Genomic DNA, 18,141 nt, shown 5'->3' with positions numbered 1-18,141 from the left:
TCTTGTTATGGTTGGATGTTTCTGCTTGTTTGTAGGCTTGAAGAATGGCTAGTAGCTCTGCTGTGTTTGTATGTGAATAGTTTGCATATTGGTATTTCTTTGTGCTTTGTATGGGCTGTGTTGTGTGGACACCCAGCTCTGTTTTTTTGTTTTTACTGTTGATGATGCACCTGTATAGATGTGTGTATGTTCCGGCCAGTTGTCGTGGATATAATTAAGTGATATTGTTCCCTTTTCTAAGTTTGTAAGTTTGTTATGCTTGTTAAATAGTATTGTTAGAGATATGTCTGTTTCGGGGGGGGGGGGGGGGGGGGGGGGGGGGGGGGGTGGGGGGTGTCAAGAATGTATGAGTTGTCTGGGGATGAGTGAGTTATGTGTTCTAGATTGTGTGTTTTAATGAGATTTTGCAGGTGTGTTATGAAGGGTGCTATGTTTGTCTTGTTTTTGAACTTTTTGAGGGTAGCTGGTCTTGAGTTTTTGTATTTGTGGAGTATTTCGTTGTAAATGGGGTTTTGTTGTGCCCCAGCCCAGTCACTAAGTATAGATTAATGTCGTTTAAGTTGAATTGATGTAATGCCTGTGATGATTTGGAGTGTATTAAGGGAAGTGCCATTTCTAGTCCCCAGGGCTATCTTAAGGGCCTTATATTGTATTGAATTGAGCTTTTTTTCCAGTTTATCTGTTAAAGAGTGGAGAACCGGAGCGGCATAATCTATTTTTGCTTGAATAAGGGTTTTGTATATGTTTAATAATGTTTGTTTGTCAGCTCCCCAGTGAGAGCCGCTGATGGCTCTCATTAGATTAATATCTTTTTGGCAGGAGTTGACCACGTTATTGATGTGGGGAGCCCATGTAAGATGTTGGTCAAATGTGACTCCTAGGAATTTTGCTTCTTTTTGAAATTTAATATTTTCTTTAAGGAGTGTAAGTTTGGATGTTAAATTTGTCATAAAGGGTTTTTTGAAGACAATGCCGATGGTTTTTTTGGTGTTAATTTTGAACCCCCATTGGGAAGCCCAGTTTTCTAGTTTCGCAAGAGTTGGTTTGATTCTATTTTCAATTTGTTTGATGGATGTTGATGACGACCAAAATGATATATCATAAGCGAATTTTGCTGTGGTGGTCTTTTTTGGGGTGGATGGGAATATGTCATCAATCATTAGATTAAATAAGGTGGGGGACAGGATACTTCCCTGGGGGGTGCCATTTTCAAGAGTATGGGGGTCTGATAGGGTGTTGCTTGATTTTACTGTTATGTTTCTGTTGTTTAAGAAAGAATGAATGAAATTTAGAATTCTCCCATCAATTGCTTTATTTATTAATTTTTGAATTAGGCCTTGTTGCCAAACCATATCAAATGCTTTAGAAAAATCTATAAAAATGGCCACAGTGTATTGTTTTTGTGCTTGAGCTGTCCTGACATCATGTTCCAAATTTAAAATATGATCTAGGGTCTGTCTGTTTGCTGTAAAGCCACTCTGGTCCTCTTTTATAAGGCTATTGTTTTGTATTTTATGCTTTAGTCTGTTGTTTATTACTGTTTCCATGATTTTACATAGATGAGATGTGAGAGAGATGGGGCGATAGGAATCAGGGTCATTTGGGGATTTCCCTGGTTTTAGAATTGGCACCACTAGAGCATTTTATCATGTTTTGGGGAGGTGGCCAGAAGTCCAAATCTGATTATAAAGTTAGAGTATTAATTTTTGAATTTTGATGGGGACATGATTTAGAATTTTGTAACTTATGTTGTCTAGTCCAGTGGCTGGGGCTGTGTTTTTGCTGTTTAAAGCGTTTTTGAAGTTTCGTGGATGTTGATAAGTTTGTTTATGGCAAGATGTGAGAGTGGTGATCTGTTTTGAAATGCAGGTTGAGTGTTTATAGTATCTTGTATGTGTTTGGAGTGGTTGGCGGAGCTGCTTACGGTCGAAAGATGGTCGGCCATGGCATTAGCCTTTTCTTTATCTGTTTTAAGTAGGGGAAAGTTGGGCGAGTTGAAAGATTTGGCAATGCCTTTTATTGCTTTACGTTTATTCCACAGAATTTTTGAATTTTGTTTGCCCATCCTCAAGGTTGATGTAAAAGTTTGCCAATGGTTTCTTTTTGTTGCCATGATTAGTTCTTTAGTAAGATTTCTTTGTTTATGAGCCAAATGGAGTTTAGTTCGATCATGTTTAGCCTTATTGAGAGCTTTTTTTCCTGAGTTTTCTAGATTGAATAATTTCAGGGCTCCACCATGGTACTGTGTTATGTGTGGGTTTTATTTTGGTTGTAGGAATGCATTTAATAGATATGTTGTATAGAGTATTGCTGAGGTTTGTGTTGAAGGTGTCGATGTCAGTACTATGTATGTTGTGGGTGTCTATTTGGTTGCATAATATGTTGAACTCCTGCCAGTCAGCTTTGGTAAAGTTGAATTTAGTTTGTTTGGGGGTGGCAGAAGTGGAGTTGGGCTCAGATAGGGGTTTGTCAGGAAGGATATTTATAGAAATTTTTATGGGGAAATGATCACTACCCCAGGTGTCATTGTGGGGGTCCCATGTGAGTTTTTGGAAGAGTTGGGGGGTGGTGATGGATAGGTCCACTGCAGTGGGGGATTGTAAGTGGCTGTTAGGGAATCTTGTGGCTCTATTGTCATTTAAGCTAATGAGATGTTTGGTGTCTAACCATTCTGTTATGTATTTTCCAAATCTATCTTGATAATTTTTAGTGCCCCACAGTGGGTGATGTGCATTAAAGTCTCCTAGAATGAGGGTATTTGGGCCTATAAATTTGGAGAGAGTTTCTAAATCTTCAGGGTTAAACGGTTTGGTTTTGGTGTGGTAGCAGTTAAATACAGTTATTTTAGTGTCATTGATAGTGATGTTAGCCGCCAGGACTTCTAGATTAGGAGTGGGGATGGATAATTCTGTGAACTGGATAGCATTTTTGATAAACAGGCCTAGTCCTCCATGGGGGGGGCCTGGTTTATCCTCCCAAATAAAATTTAAAAATCTAAAGTGAGTGAGTGAGTAACACTAGGAGATTTTACGTGCGCTTTCCGACTAATAGCGTATTTCGCACACGGGGAAGCACTTTATACTATTGGGAGAAAAAAAAAGCGTAATGAATAAATAAAGAAGTGCGACCCAAAAAAATGTAACTTTTACAGAACTAATCTAATAAAGCTGCGGGGGGGTGGGGGTTTGGCTGGGGGGGGAGAAGGTGATAATAAAGTACTCAATAATATGGAAAAAGTTGGGCGTGGGTTGGAGCGTGGGAAGGCACGGCGTCGGCTGGCGAGCGTGGTGTTTACCGGCGGTGTCCTGCAAGAAGTCTCATGGCAATGGCTTCATCCTTAGGATTTGGCGTCTTGTAGAGGCTCTTGGTGAGGAGGGCGGTACAGTATGCGACGAAGTGTCTGGGGGCTCCCAAGAAGAAGTGGGAGAGATCTTGGTAGCTGGAGATCTCATGTCGGAAGGACTCCGGTCCTATCAGCTGAATCAGTATGAAGGAGCCTTCGTCCTTTTCGAGGGGTGTGATTTCGATCGTGCCGACGTGGAGGTGGTCGGCACAAGGCGTGTTGGGCGCCTTATAGTATCTAATCACCTTTTGAGCTTCCTCCAGGAGCCTGGTTGTGAGGGGTTTAGCCTCTACCTGGACCGGGGTGGTCTGGGTTTGACCGTGGCTGAGGGAGGGGGGCTCTGGTAGACTGGTCTGACTGCAGCTGTCGCTCAGGGAGGGCGGCAGGGTCTGGCATTCAGTAGTCGCAGTGGTGGTGGGTAGTCGGGGGCTGGTTCGGGAGAGGGGATTTCTCTCCTCTTCCTCTTTTTCCTCCCGTGGCCGGTGCCCTCGGGCGAGCGGAAGGGTTCCTCCCCTCTGGATTCAAGGGGAGCGAGTTCCAACGCAGCTGCCGGGGGAGGCGGGGTGGTGGGGAGGGAAGTCTCTATCTCCATGTCTAGGACCGGAGGAGGGATCTTCTTTCCCCGAGGGGGCCCCTTTTCTGCGCCGGGCGGGGAGCAGGAGGTTTAGGGGCTGGGGCTCGGGCCATCTGAGGCTTAGTCTTAGCCAGGGCTTTGACTAGAGGTCTCTTCTTTTGACCAAGGTCGAAGGAGATGGAGAGCGTCGATGAGTTGGACTTGTAGGAAGTCCTGAGGGAGTAGTCACCAACCCGGTAGGCCAGCAAGGGCTCCAGGATGGAGACAAGCTCCCTCGGTAACCACATTGAGAGGTCTCTCATTGTCAGCTTGGTAGTTTGGAGAGCTTGGGAGGACTTTACTAGCCAGTTAACTCCTGTCACTTTCGGATCGGGATCCAAATTCTCACCGCGAGTCGTCTTCTCCGACGTCCGCGTCACCAACTCCGATATCCACACACTAAACATAGACTCTCGTTTAACCAGCCAGCTCCCGGCACAAGCCCACAACGCACGTTACCTAACCAAGCTATAACCATCTACCCCTGGTGCATTCACTGTAAAACTATAAACCACTCTTCACTCTCCAACAAATGCCCCCACAGACACACCCTCACTCAACAGGCCAACAGACACATAGACATCGACTCGGCCAAGCACCAAACACGAAAACCAACACAACATCCAAACAAACCACTACTACCCACACCACAACCAAACAACGCCCGACATCTACAATCCGCATGGGATGGTATCCCTCAGGAAGTACCCCAAGCAACAACCACACACACCCAACACCCACAAAACCCACCAACATTCGCCATACCCAAACCACTCTCTGCATCCACTCCCGCACGCAAAACAAACCGCACCATACCCGCCATACCCCAACCCAACACCACACAAGCTACAGCCATCAGGGCAACAACAACCACACCCGAGCAAGCACTACCCGAAGACTCAAACTGTAACCAACCCATGGACATGCCCAGCACGCACTCGCAAACACAACCAGACACTCAAACAACCCCCATGGAGAGTGAGGAAACTAACCAGAGTAACTTAGAAGAATACGAATTTCGAAACTGAGGATGACATCAACGAAATTACACGCTCAGCCCCCAAAAAACTCAAAAACCGAAAACGTAAACCTCAACCTCAACCCCAACCACCCATAACTACCAAACTAAATAGTATAACAATCCTACTAGCCTACATGCTCAAACAAATCAAACCAGATGCTAGCTCCAAGAACCTACACAAAGTAGCACAAAAACTAAAACTCACCACCCAAAACTTCAAAGATTTCTCTGCAAGTTATACACTAGCAACCGCAGGACTATAAATTAAACCAAAAAAAACAAAACCATAATCTCCAAACACTAAAAGCCCAAATAATGACAGGCCTAAATATCTTCCAGTACGTCTGAGCGATTGTCAAAGCCGAAGGTGGGCATCAGGGGATGCAGGGGGATCGGATCGGAAGCTTTGAGCGCACGGACGTCGGTGAAGACACCTAAACGGCAAAAAACACGGTTTCGATCCTATTCGCGGCTGGTTGCTTTGCATTCGGCCGTATATTTCTACCTTCACCCACCCACACACACAGGTGTCGTCTCTCACGACTCTTGATGTGGTGGTGGTTGCCGTAGTCGTCGTGTCGTCGTCGTCGTGGTGTGTCGTCGTCGTGTGTGCGTTATCGTTCGTTCGTTAAGCATGAACATTACCACGAGAAGCATCAACAAATCCCTTCCTAGGGATCTTGTGGAAATAATACTTCCACTACTATCCTTCAGAGTGGGAAACTACTCTATCTTAGCGGACCTGTCTCTGGGTGTCAAGACATTGACCATACAATTTGACACCAAACAGCCCAAAACAGCCTGGTATCGAAACAGCAGGAAGACCAATCATCCCAACCCTCCACAAGCCTCAACCACCGGGCAAGCCCTCTCTTCCACATCGGCCAACCAACCTACTGGCAACTCAGACATGGAAATATACCCAACTTCATCAACTCCCCCGCCAATCCAGGAACCAGTCACACAACCAATGACCCCCCAGCCAACACCCCAGGATCAAGACTATGTAAATATGTTAGCTCATCCCCTCCAACAACCTCTGGGTACAAATTCCCTTACCCCCGGCACAAACTCGGCTACCTCTCCCCCAAATGAAACCCCTCTTCATCTTAAAAAGAGGAAAAGACTAAGCACACCTACCCATATCCCCCAATCTGACCACTTCACCCAAACACCACCCCCAAAGGCTCCCCCCAATATAACCAGTTTTCACTGCTCCACCCAAACCATGGAACAACCCCAATCGCCACCCCCCTCCCCCAAACAACCACCCACTACCAACTCTGCTACTTCACCTATCAAACCCCCGTTGCACATCAACACTGACTCCCAAACTGACCCCATCGCCCATGATACAGCCCCATCTGAGCTGCTAAATACACAAGAGCTCACACTACTGGCCGAAAAAATCCTCTATGATCACTACCTCCTACCCTCCCCATTTACACTCTAAGCCCCTGGCACTAAATTATATAAAAGTACCCATGAACGCCCTCTCTTCACCATCGTTCAATACCTGGGAAGGGAGCGCTTCGAGCATGAAATCTCCACCCCCTCAGATCTTAAATCTCTACTCCTCGAAGTCCAAGACCAGGGGATAACCCTTACCCCCCAATTCATCACCAACACCACGGCCCACTTTGTTAAGAAATACTACCACCCCCTAAGCCTCCATGATCACCAACTTACTAAAACTCTACTCTCTGGAGTTCTCCCTGACACTTAGACAGCAAATCCCCGGGACCTGCCCTACCTAAACCCGCCTTTACCACTCCTAGTTTATTTTCTCCTAATAATCCTAATAACCAGTTTCCCATAGTCCCACTGTAAACAAACCTTTATATTTAGGATCGGGATCCAAATTTCCAGCGCGGACTGTCTTCTCCGACGTCCGCGCAGGCAAACTCGTTTTTCCAGTCACTTAAAAATCATTTTCACTTAACCATACCTAAAGCTATCCAATCACCGCGAGATGCACACCACACATAACCAAAGCTCCTCACCCCCCACCCCCTCCCCAGCTTACCTAGACTTACTATAGGCTTTTTCCCTTTTTCTTTCTTTATTAACCTCACTATGGTTAAATTACAGCCTAACTGTAATCATTTCACTTTATATGCTCTACATTTAATAGGGTAGTTACATAATAATCTCTCCGATAGGTTATTCCCCTCTCTTACAGTTTTTTGGGTACGGTGTTTACATATTTATACTTTATTTTATTTTTAGTAATACCACCTACCCCGTCTGCGAAATGCAGTAAATGCGAAGCGGACGTTAAACCCTAATATACTACACACACAGGGCAGGAGTCGTCGTCGTTCGTTCATATACTTTGTTTACTTCCGGTATGGCCGGTCGCCATTTTCTGGCTCTATAAATCCAAGTTTATCAAGGTTTACCAAGGGATTACGAACTCTACTTTATCGAACTTCGGGATATCGAACACAGAGTGTAAATCACCTCTGCCCAGACTGCGCTACGCGGCCCATCGGCCGCTTGGCCAAGAGATCAAAGTCTACTACACACACGTCTCGCCAACTTCTCTGCTAAGTACTCACTTCTTTTTCCCCTCATCCTCTTACTGCATGCTTCTCTACCCCCAAAGTTCTCTTGTATTTGTATCATTTTGTATTTGTGCTGCCCATACCGTATCCCAACCTTCCATCACCCCCCCCACACACACACACACACCCCCCCACCCCCCCAACCCAAACCATCATGTCCTCCCCGACCTACACATCACCCCAATCAACATCGCTTTTTAACCACCCCCATCCATAGCAATAAACATTTCCCAGGTCTAACACCCACAAACATTTCCAACCCAATCCCCATTGATTTTGGCCTAGACCTGGATGAGCTCATTCTCCCCCCTGCCCCCCCCCCCCCCCCCCCCCTCCCCTCCCCCCAAGAAAATCCACACACCCCAAGCCCAAACTCAAATCCATTTAGAACCACTCATTGTCATCCAGCAACCCCCCCAACAAACTGCCCATACCGTATCCCAACCTTCCATCACATCACAACTGCCAAAAAACCACCACCCCCAAAACAAACAAAGCGCCCCTCCCACTCACCTCTGGAGGCCCAAACCACCCAAAAGAAAACCTGCTCTCAACAAACCCCCCCCGCAATCATCCACCCCCCCAAAACACATCCTACTAGCATTTTCAACAACATCCACACCCTTAAACGACACATTCTCCACTAACAAATTCGCCCTCTGCCTACACAAAGCCAACATAACTTACAAATATATAAACAGATGTGGCAGAGGATACAAACTCACATTCCAAACACAAGAAGCACTCATTCATGCAAGCAAAAACCCCATCATCGATGGACTAAACATTACATGGCAGGTGCCCAAATGGTTCACAGAAATACAGGGAGTTATACACATAGACCACAGAGACACACAACAAGACATCCAAGAATACATTCACATGGCAAACAAAATCCAGACACAACCAAAAATTACAAATTTCAAGAATATAAACAATCGTACACCCGTCCCGGGCAGGACAACCACACAAACAGTCTTCATCACATTCAAAACCACAAACCTACCCACCCATATCATTTTCGGCACACTCACTTACAAAGTCCACCCCGTCAGGAAAAATCCAAAACAATGTTACATATGCCACTCATTTAATCACCCCACATCCACCTGTCGTGAGCCACCCATGTGCCAAAAGTGTGGCTCGTACCGCCACGAAGCCACAGAATGCACATGGGCCCCATACTGCATCCAATGCAAGGTGGAAGGCCACACAGCTACACAAAACACCTGCCCTACCCAAAACTAAAAGTAAACAACTCTTCTCTACCCCCACCCCGGCCTGCCCCCCCCTGTCGGCCCCCCTACTACCCACCCCCTTCCAACTGCCCCCCCTACCCCCACCCCCACCTCCCCACCTCCAGGCCAAGCATGGACCAATTTCCACCTAGGGCCCTGCTACCCACCCCTGCTTCCCCCCCCACCACCACAAACCTCCCTCTCCCAAACCCAAGCCCCACATCCAGCCAAGTCAGCCATCCCTGTCCCCTCCAACAACCAAACTAAAAACAGACAAATTAACTACAAAATAAACACCACATGAAAACAGCTACTCAACCACAAACTCCAACTCCTCAAAACAACACCCATACCAACAGTCACACCCAAAAAACTTCACCACAACACAAAAAAACTAATCGAATTTCTGTCTGCAGCTATCCTACTAAAAAAAACCAACCCAAAGAAACTCCACTCCCTGGCCCTCCTTACCACTGTATACCAAAAATCCTTTCAAAATTTCCAATCAGCTATCAGAGCCCTCAAATAAGCCCCAATCTCTACCAACATCTTCCAAATTAGCCCCAGAACACCATCCTATTCAGACTCAATTGCCCCCCCATTCTAAAACCCGATAATGGTGTTCTTACAGTGGAACAGTAATGGAATCACCACCAATGGGCATGAGCTCAAGGCACTCATTGCCCTTGGCAAAATTAAACCCTTGATAATCGCAATTCAGGAAACTAAAATCTCACCCAAAAAAGCCTTCAAAATACCAGGCTATGTTTTCATTCGGAAGGACAGACCACGTCCATCCCCCCCCCCCCCCCCCCCCCCCCCAATGGAGGGCTGGGCATCTTTATCAAACAAGATCTAAACTATGACATAATTGAGATCCCTACCCCAAATTTGGAATGCCTGGCTAAAAAAATTACCATCAACCAAACAAATATTACTATTATCAACGTCTATCATTCTAGAACAAAACCCCTAGCAGTCGAGGACTTGGACATATTAACAAAATTTATCGATCAAAACACACTTTTTCTTGGTGATTTCAACGCCCATCACCCACTGTGGGGCACAAAAAACTATACTGATAAATATGGTAACTTTGTAAACAACTGGATTGAAACTAACAATCTTATATGTCTAAACAACAACCAACCCACTAGAATCCCACTCAACCACCTCCAATCTCCCACTGCCATTGACCTCTCCATCTGCACACCCCATCTACAAGCTAAATTAAATTGGGAGGTTCATTCAGATACCTGGGGTAGCGACCACCTCCCCATTAAAATCTCTACAACCATAACCCCCCCCCAGCACCAAACCCCCTCCCACCCCACCCCACCCCCCTTCAGATCACCCCACCCAGAAACTTAACTTCAACTTCAAAAAAGCAGACTGGACTCAATTCAACAACCTGTGCAATCAAATAGATATCCACAACATACACAATCAAGACAACGACACATTCAACACAAACTTTACAAATACAGTACACAAAATAGCAATCCAATGCATACCCACCATCAAGACATCCCCCAACCACATATCTGTCCCATGGTGGAGCCCCGACATTCAAAATTCTAGAAAGTTAAGGAAAAAAGCTCTGAATAAGGCTAAGCGGGATAAAACTAAAATCCCCTTAGCCATAGCTCTTAGAAATTCCACTAAACAACTAATAAGAGCGGCAAAAGAAAACATTGGGAACAATTCACAAGTACCTTGAAAACGGGAAAACAAAATACTAAAATTCTATGGAAAAAACTTAAATCAATTAAAGGTAATTCCAAAGCTCACTCATTTCCCACCTTCCCAAACCTAAATACAGACAAAGAAAAGGCTCATGCCATGGCTGCTCACTTCTCGGCAACTAGTAGCTCCACCAACCACACCCCAAGCATGCAAAACACAATCAAAAATCACCCCACTGACAGAAATATCATAATCAAAACAAACAATTCTCTCTCTGATCTTCATCCTTTAGAAAATGGCACCCCACAGGGAAGCATTATCTCCCCAACCCTGTTTAATCTCATGATAGACGACATATTTCCCCCAAACCTAAATAACACCACCACTGCTAAATTTGCTGACGATATATCTTTCTGGACGTCGTCTACATCAATAAATCAAATCCAAAAAGGATTCAACCAACTTTAAATCATTCAAAACTGGGCCTCCCAGTGGGGTTTCAAAATTAATACACAAAAAACCATCGGATTATTATTCAAAAATAAATATATGCAAAAACTTACACCCAAACTAACACTTAATAATGAACCCATCCTATTCAAAAATGAAGCAAAATTCCTAGGAGTAACATTTGACCAACAACTCACATGGGCACCCCATATTCATAACTTGGTTGCATCTTGTCAAAAAGATCTCAACTTAATGAGAGCCATCAGCGGCTCCGACTGGGGAGCTGACAAACAAACCCTTCTCAATATCTATAAATCACTCATTTTACCCAAAATTGACTACGCCGCCCCGGTCCTCCATTCAATCACTGACAAACTTAACCAAAAACTTAATTCCATACAATACAAGGCCCTCAAAACAGCCCTGGGGACCAGAACCGGTGCCTCCCTCATATCACTATTATTAATATCAGGTAATACATCGATCAAGCTTAGATGAGACCAAACTACACTAAATTACTGGGCTGGGGCCCAACACAACCCTATTTTCAAACAAATTACAGACAAATACAAACATCTTAGACCCGCAACACTCAAAAAGTTTAAAAACAACAACAATTTAGCCCCTTTCACCACCCACCTACACAAACTTATCAAAACCCACAATCTTGAACATATCAAACACTCCCCCCCCCAACCATGTCCGACACACGTATAATCACCCAGGCAGACATCCACTGCACAGACACACCCACACCATCAGAGTCACACAATACCTCCGATCGGACACCTGAAACCCTCATCCCGCACGAATTCGGAAAGCCAACTACAGTCGCTTCTCCTACCAAAACTTCGGATTCGCCCGCAATCACAACAAACCCCAAAAAACGGAAGTTGGACGCTTCAAACACAACACCCACATCACCTTCCATCCCTGCATCCATGGTCACGTTCGCCCTCTACTTCTGCGCGGCTGGCCCCATTAACACACTAAGTAAGGTACTCTCCGCTATTAAAGTAGGACTATGGTTTAAAAAACAAAATATACACTTCGATAAAATCAGGGAAGCTCACAAAGGATTTCAAATCATCTTTCCGGACCAACACTCACTTAATGCAGCCAAAAAAATAACGGAAATATTCCAATACACAGTAACCCACCAAACCCCTAACTGGCAACTATACACTAGAGGAGTAATCAGAGTAAACCCTAGAGAGTCAGAGGAAGACCTAGAATTATACAGTAGCGAAGCAAATCTTAACACAGACACCCTCCAACCTAAAATAACCAGCACTAGGAGAATTACCTCAAATAGGAACGGTAGAATAACCAACACGCCAATAGTCATCATAAACTTTCAAAAATCAGATAAATATCCAGAAGCCCCTAAACACATCTCCTTCGGAGCGTCATCTAAATTAGAAGTAAAACCCTACATCAAACAAGTTAAACAGTGTACAAACTGCCTTCAATATAATCACACCGCTAACTGTTGTAAATACCAAAAAACTAAATGTAGAACTTGCGCTCAACCTCAATGTCCAGGATCCTGCACTCCCTGGTGCATTCACTGCAAAACAACCAACCACTCCTCACTATCCAACAAATGCCCCCACAAACACACCCTCACCCAACAGGCCAACAGACACATAGACATCGACTCGGCCAAACTACAAACACGAAAACTGACACAGCATCCAAGAACACCCTTGCTACCCACACCACAACCAAACAACGAACCACATCTACAGAGCCTGTTTGACGGCATCCCCATGAAAATACCACAAGCAACAGCCACAAACACCCAAACCCCACACTACCCGCCAACATTCGCCACACCCAAACCACTCTCTGCATCTACTCCCGCACGCAAACCAAAACTCACCATACCTGCCATATCCCACCCCAACACCATACAATCTACAGCCACCAGGGCAACAACAACCAGACACGAGCAAGCAACACCCGAAAACACAAACATTACTCAACCCATTGAAATACCCAGCACGCTCATTCCAACACAACCAAACACTCAAACAACCCCCATGGATAGTGAGGACACTAATCTAATTAACTTAGATGACTCCCAAACCGAAACTCAGCATAACATAAATGATATAACACGGTCAGCCCCCAAAAATCTCAAAAATCGCAAACGCAGACCTCAAACTCAACCTGAACCCGAAACACCCTTAACTACCCAACTAAATAACTTTACACTCCTACTAGAAATCCTAGTCAATACCCCAAACCTAGAAGCCAATGGCGTCCAAATCACCTTAAAAAAACAAAAAAATAAACATCGTAAATATCTACCACTGGCTACAACAAAAAATCCAACTGGAGGATCTAAATACTCTCAAACAAATAAGCACCAAATCATCCATCTTCCTAGGAGACTTTAACGCCCACCACCCCTCCTGGTGCACGGGGGATAAACTAGATAACGACGGCAAACTAATTTCAGAATGGATAGAAGCTAACGATCTAGTACTTCTAAATAATAATCAACCCACTAGGTACGATAAAAGCAAAAACAACATGTCGGCTATCGACCTAACAATCTGCACAGCAGATCTAGCTCAAAGCACACAATGGGAAGTTCACGACGCCCCCCTAGGAAGTGACCACTTCCCAATAAATATAACCATAGGCAATACTAACGTCCCCCACCAAACCGAAAGCTCAGAGCCCAAATTAAATTACAACAAAGCTAACTGGGACAAATTCCAAGATATTTGCAATCAAGTAAACCTACAAAACATAGAAAATGATGACCCAGAAATATACTGCCAAAACTTAACCAACTTCATAATTAACACAGCCAAAAGCGCAATCCCCTTTAAAAAACCAAATAAATCAGGTAGGCCCTCCGTACCTTGGTGGAACGAGGAAATAGAACAAACTAGACAAAAACGTAAATCAGCCTTCAATAAAGCCAAACGCGACCATAATCACATACCAGTAGCTCACCAACTAAACCACCAAGTCCAAACACTAGTCAAAATAGCAAAAACCAGAGATTGGAAAAAATCCTGCGAGGGACTAAATAATCGCACAGATGCCAGAACAGTCTGGCGCAAAATCCACGCCGTCAGAGGCTTAAAAAAACAAAAAACAAAAACGCCTAGCATAAACAACTCAAATACTCCCAGCGAAAAAGCAAATAACCTGGCAAATCACTTTTCGGCCACAAGTAGCAATAACAACTTCAGCCATAAATTCAAACAAAAACTCCAGGCAGAAACCAAACCTATCCAAGAACCAAACAATAACAACCTAGAAATAAACCAACCTTACACAATAGAAGAACTAAACCACGTACTTCAAAATAGGAAAAAAGGTACAGCCCCAGGTCTAGACTTAACTTCCTACCAAATAATCAAAAAACTCCCGCCCAAACTACTCCAGTCACTACTAAAACTCTATAATCTAATTTATCTAAACGGCCAGGTTCCAAACCCTTGGAAAGAAGCTCTTATTATCCCCATCCCTAAACCCGGTAAACCAACCAACCAAGCAAATTCCTATAGGCCAATATCGCTCACCTCTAACCTATGCAAAGTAATGGAATCCATGGCAAAAAATAGACTCCAACACTACTTAACCCAAAACAATATAATTAATTCAGACCAAAGCGGTTTTACTCCCGGCCGCTCAACCTTAGACAACCTATAGCTAGCACGTCTAGAACAGGATATTAAAACAGGACAACTAAATAAACAATATACTACAGGCATCTTTCTGGACTTTTCCAAAGCCTTCGATATGGTATGGCACAACGGGCTAATCCAAAAACTTAAAAAAATAGGACTAAAAGGTCAAATCATAAACTACATCCAAAGCTTCCTTAAAAACCGTAAAATCACAGTGGGTATAGACCAGGCCTTGTCGGACCAGTGTCCACTAGAAAATGGCACGCCCCAAGGCAGCATTCTTAGCCCCGCACTATTCAACATAATGATAAACGATCTCTTTGATAGCTTATCCCCTAAAATAAATACTTCCAAATTTGCAGATGACGGAGCCCTCTGGATCCGCTCTAAAAGTATTTTAACATCCCAGGACTTACTACAGAAATCACTAAACAAAATACAACAATGGGCCGATAAATGGGGTTTCTCCCTAAACTCTGAAAAAACCACAGGAATAGTATTTAAACATAAAAATATGAGACGGGCCACCCCTACCCTTAAACTAAACAACAAACCAATCCAATTTCAGAAACAAACTAAATTCTTAGGACTAATATTCGACGAACATCTCTCCTGGGATGCCCACGTCCAAAACCTAACCACCAGATGTAGCAAAGATTTAAACACACTAAGATGTCTAACTGGCTCCAACTGGGGTGCCTCTAAAGATACCCTCCTCAGTTTCTATACATCCCTAATCAGATCCAAACTAGACTACGGCTGTGCCATATACGATACCTTAAACGAAACCTTAACCAAAAAACTAGATTCAATACAATACCAAGCCCTCAAATTAGTCACACGTACCCAACAAGGCACCTCCCTTACGTCACTTCAGGCCCTCACAGGAGAAATGCCACTAAACCTACGTAGGCAACACTTAACACTAAACTTCTGGGCAGCTTCTCAATCAAACCCTCTTCTCCAAAATCTCCTAAACCAAAACATACGTCCCCAAAACCAGGCACTAACTAGGAAACACCCTCTACTCACTCCAATTTCCCAATGTATTATAAACTACCGCAACGAACACCAAATAGGGAACCAACAACAAAACTGCAAAAAATCCAACGTATTCACCCCAAAACTTAAAATCCCCAAAATAGACACATCCTTAGCCAAAACAATAAACAAACAAACCGACCCTAACATAGCTAAATCCACCTCACTAGCCTACATTCATCAAAACTGGCCAAATTGGTGTCACATCTACACAGATGGATCTGCTGATCCGATCACAAATCACACAGGTTTCGGAGTCCACATAGCCCAACCAATAAGAAATATGCAATCTTTCCGACTCCCAAACAACCAATCCATCTTCACCGCAGAACTCATGGGTATCGCCACGGCCCTCCACAGCCAACACACTAAAAACCAAAATAAAATCCTAATACTCACAGACTCACTAAGTGGACTCCAGGCCCTCCAAAGCAAAAACACCAAAAATCGCCCCAAATTAATTAACCAAATTCTCAAAAGTATAGATAAATTAACAGAGGCAGGCAAAAACATAGTACTCACCTGGATACCAGCCCACGTAGGAATATACGGAAATGAAAACGCCGACAAAGCCGCTAAACAGTCCCTAAAAATACCAGAGATAAGCCTTAAGCTACCAATAAGTAAATCAGAGATCAAAAGCATCAACAAACGCAAAATCACCCAAAAATGGCATAGCCTCTATCAAAACACAAACACCCAAATCATAAAAGTCCTCAAAAAAACCCTTACCAAACCAAAAATCCTCCATCCCTCCAAAAAAATCGATAGAATAATCACCAAACTCCAAACAGGACACACCAAACTAAATAACCATCTTCTAAAACTAAAAAAACACGCAAACGGGAAGTGTCCACACTGCACTCACCCAGAAACCATAGATCACGTACTCCTACATTGCACCCACTACCACACCCACTGTACAACATTACAAACCAACCTAAATCCAAATAAAACTCTTACCTTAGAAGCAATCCTAAACCCTCAAAATAAAATAGAAAACTTCAAAGCCCTAGGCATTTACCTAACCAAATCAGACCTAATTAATCGTATCTAAAACTTCATTAAACCACCAACACTAACATCTAAAAACAACAACTCACCCCCACACACTCCCTTAGTCCCAACCACTCCCCCAAGGCATGTCTTCCAAATCTCAAAATTTCAAAATTTTATATAAGCAACCACTAAACCCCCCTCCTTGGTTGCACCCATCTCGCTTCCCTTTTTATCTCACTAAATGGCCCGGCCGGGCCCGTGTGCGAAATACGCTCCAGTCGGAAAGCGCACGTAAAATCTCCTAATATAAGTAAGTAAGTAAGCACACATCTGCAGTTTGTACTCCAAGCTAGCAACACCTCCCCAGCCTACGAAGCAACCCAAGCCATCCAGCCACCAAGCCAACCTCACCCAGCAAGCCTCCCAAGCCAGCACAGTTCCACTGATAGCCAGCCCAAGAGCAACACCTCGGTAATTATCACAACACACCCATACAATTTAGGTTAAAACTACTCAAACACAAGCCCACTTAAAACACCAAACCCTCAAATCCCTTAGTTACTATCACAACACACCCTTTCAAACTTAGGCAAAGTAACTCACCCCCAAGCCCACTTAAAACACCAACTCTCTAAATCTCCTAACTAAACAAACAAAGTCACCAGATAAACCCTAACAGCGTAGAAGCCAGCCAAACACCACTCACCCAGTCACCCACTCTACACACAAAAGCCCCCTCTTAAGCTCAGCTCACTCTCCTCCCCCCAAACAAAACCTAAATACCCTACATCAGCCTAACACATATCCTTCGGAGCCCACACCAACTTAGAAGTCAAACCCTACATAAAGCAGGTTAAGCAATGTACAAAGTGCCTCAAATACAACCACACTGCCTCCCAATGCACATACCGTAAAACTAAATGTAAAAAATGCGCACAAACAGACTGCCCAGGCACATGCACACCCTGGTGCATCCACTGCAAATCCACCCAACACACTTCACTTTCAAACCAATGCCCATACAGACACACACTCACCCAGCAGGCCAACAAACACATAAACATAGACACGGCTAAAATCCAAACACGAAAATTTGCTACACCTGCATCTAAACCACTCCTCCCTACACCACACCCAAACACCATCCCACAAACCAACACCACACCCATAACCGACAGCTCTGTCTGGGCCCCCTACCGAGAAACCGCACCCACCTCACACACACAAGCAGCCACTCAACCAACCACGAACCCTCCCACATCTCACATAGCCAAAACATCAACCCCCGCATGCAAAACAATCCTCAAAATGACCACCACAACACGACCCTCATCCAAGCACCCTACAGCCCATATGGTAACAACACTCTCTCACAAGCAAGCACAACAACAAAACACAAACACTAAGAAATCATCAGCTACACCCATCCCACAAACACCTTCACAATCCTCCACATCACATGCCTCCCCCATGGAAACTCAATCAGCTAAACCTAATCTAACCGGTGACGAAGATTTCTCCATTACT

Source organism: Haliotis rufescens, unplaced genomic scaffold, assembly GCF_023055435.1.
Source record: "Haliotis rufescens isolate VD_foot unplaced genomic scaffold, xgHalRufe1.0.p SCAF_72, whole genome shotgun sequence".
NCBI lineage: Eukaryota > Metazoa > Mollusca > Gastropoda > Lepetellida > Haliotidae > Haliotis > Haliotis rufescens.
This window is presented reverse-complemented; position numbering follows the sequence as displayed.